The sequence below is a fragment of the Loxodonta africana genome, chromosome 10, assembly GCF_030014295.1.
Source record: "Loxodonta africana isolate mLoxAfr1 chromosome 10, mLoxAfr1.hap2, whole genome shotgun sequence".
Classification (NCBI taxonomy): domain Eukaryota; kingdom Metazoa; phylum Chordata; class Mammalia; order Proboscidea; family Elephantidae; genus Loxodonta; species Loxodonta africana.
The window spans coordinates 61,668,381-61,671,084 of record NC_087351.1 but is presented as its reverse complement, the minus strand read 5'-3'; the positions used below and the strand labels follow the sequence as shown (position 1 = coordinate 61,671,084).

Sequence of the window (2,704 nt, the reverse complement as noted above, 5' to 3'; positions counted from 1 at the left end):
CTGCAGGTGATGGGACCAATAGATGTATCTTAGATGGCCGCTCGCAAGCTTTTAAGACCCGAGATGCTACTCACCAAAGTAGAATGTAGAACATTTTCTACATGAATTATGTTATGCCAGTTGACCTAGATGTCACCTGGAATAATGGTCCCCAGGACTAAGCCCTAGTAACTTGGTCCTTCAAGGTGTTTGGATGTGTCTAGAAACCTTCTATGACTTTGCCTTGGTCAGGTTGTGCTGACTTTCCCTATATTGTATGTTGTCTTTCTATTCACTAAAGTTACCACTTATCTACTATCCAGGTAGTGATTTCCCTTCCCGACCCGTCACCTCCCTCGTAACCATCAAAGATTTTTTTTTTAAATAATTTTTATTGTGCTTTAAGTGAAAGTTTACAAATCGTCAGTCTCTCACACAAAAACCCATATACACCTTGCTACACACTCCCGTTTACTCTCCCTCTAATGAGACAGCCTGCTCTCTCCCTCCACTCTCTCTTTTCGTGTCCTTTTCGCCAGCTTCTAACCCCCTCCACCCTCTCATCTCCCCTCCAGGCAGGAGATGCCAACATAGTCTCAAGTGTCCACCTGATCCATGAAGCTCACTCCTCACCAGCATCCCTCTCCAACCCATTGTCCAGTCCGTTCCATGTCCAAAGAGTTAGCTTCGGGAATGGTTCCTGTCCTGGGGCAACAGAAGGTCTGGGGGCCATGACCACCTGGGTCCTTCTAGTCTCAGACCATTAAGTCTGGTCTTTTTTATAAGAATTTGGGGTCTGCATCCCACTGCTCTCCTGGTCCCTCAGGGGTTCTCTGTTGTGTTCCCTGTCAGGGTAGTCATCGGTTGTAGTCCGGCACCATCTAGTTCTTCTGGTCTCAGGATGATGTAGCCTCTGGTTCATGTGGCCCTTTCTGTCTCGTGGGCTTGCAGTTACCTTGAGTCCTTGGTGTTCTTCATTCTCCTTTGATCCAGGTGGGTTGAGACCAATTGATGCATCTTATATAGCTGTTTGCTAGTGTTTAAGACCCCAGATGCCACTCTTCAAAGTGGGATGCAGAATGTTTTCTTAATAGATTTTATTATGCCAATTGACCTAGATGTCCCCAGAAACCATGGTCCCCAAAACCCTGCCCCTGCTACACTGGCTTTTGAACCATTCAGTTTATTCAGGAAACTTCTTTGCTTTTGGTTTAGTCCAATTGTGCTGACCTCCCCTGTATTGTGTGTTGTCTTTCCCTTCACCTAAAGTAGTTCTTATCTACTATCTAATTAGCAAATACCCCTCTCCCACCCTCCCTCCTCCCCCCTCTCATAACCACAAAAGAATGTTTTCTTCTCAGTTTAAACTGTTTCTCAACTTATTATAATAGTGGTCTTATACAATATTTGTCCTTTTGCAACTGACTGATTTCACTCAGCATAATGCCTTCCAGGTTCCTCCGTGTTATGAAATGTTTTCACAGATTCCTCACTGTACTTTATCGATGCATAGTATTCCATTGTGTGAATATACTATAATTTATTTATCCATTCATCTGTTGATGGGCACCTTGGTTGCTTCCATCTTTTTGCTATTGTAAACAGTGCTGCAATAAACATGGGTGTGCATATATCTGTTCGTGTAAAGGCTCTTATTTCTCTAGGATATATTCTGAGGAGTGGGATTGCTGGATCATATGGTAGTTCTATTTCTAGGTTTTTAAGGAAGTGCTAAATCGATTTCCAGAGAGGTTGTACCATTTTACATTCCCACCAGCAGTGTATAAGTGTTCAGTCTCTCCACAGGCTCTCCAACATTTATTATTTTGTGTTTTTTGGATTAACGCCAGCCTTGTTGGAGTGAGATGAAATCTCATAGTAGTTTTGATCTGCATTTCTCTAATGGCTAATGATTGTGAACATTTCCTCATGTATCTGTTAGCTCCCTGAATGTCTTCTTCAGTGAAGTGTCTATTCATATCTTTTGCCCATTTTTTAATTGGGTTATTTGTCTTTTTGTAGTTGAGTTTTTGCAATACCATGTAAATTTTAGAGATCAGGCACTGATTGGAAATGTCATAGCTAAAAACTTTTTCCCAGTCTGCAGGGAGTCTTTTTACTCTTTTGGTGAAGTCTTTGGATGAGCATAGGTGTTTGATTTTTAGGAGCTCCCAGTTATCTTGTTTTTCCTCTGCATTCTCAATAATATTTTGTATACTGTTTATGCCACGTATTAGGGCTCCTAATGTTGTCCCTATTTTTACTTCCATGATTTTTATCGTTTTAGATTTTATATTTAGGTCTTTTATCCATTTTGAGCTCGCTTTTGTGCATGGAGTGAGGTATGGGTCTTGTTTAATTTTTTTGCAGATGGCTATCCAGTTAGGCTAGCACCATTTGTTAAAAAGACTGTCTTTTTCCCGTTTAATTGTTTTGGGGCCTTTGCCAAATATCAACTGCGCATATGTGGATGGATTTATGTCTGGATTCTCAATTCTGTTCCATTGGTCTATGTATCTGTTGTTGTACCAGTACCAGGCTATTTTGACTTCCCTGGGGGTATAACAGGTTCTAAAAGCAGGTAAAGTAAGGCCTCCCACTTTGTTCTTCTTTTTCAATAATGCGTTATTTATCCGGGGCCTCTTTCCTTTCCATATGAATTTGGTGATTTGTTTCTCCATCTCATTAAGGAATGTCGTTGGGATTTGGATCAGAACTGCATTAA

The 2,704-nt window shown here is 41.2% G+C and overlaps 2 protein-coding genes across 4 annotated transcripts in view; one reads left to right on the top strand and one right to left on the bottom strand.

The window, feature by feature from the left end:
- Positions 1 to 2,704, bottom strand: part of KLHDC2 (kelch domain containing 2) — a 76,385-nt gene that overhangs the window by 26,181 nt on the left and 47,500 nt on the right. The gene's annotated exons all lie outside the window — the stretch shown is intronic.
- Positions 1 to 2,704, top strand: part of NEMF (nuclear export mediator factor) — a 59,495-nt gene that overhangs the window by 25,536 nt on the left and 31,255 nt on the right. The gene's annotated exons all lie outside the window — the stretch shown is intronic.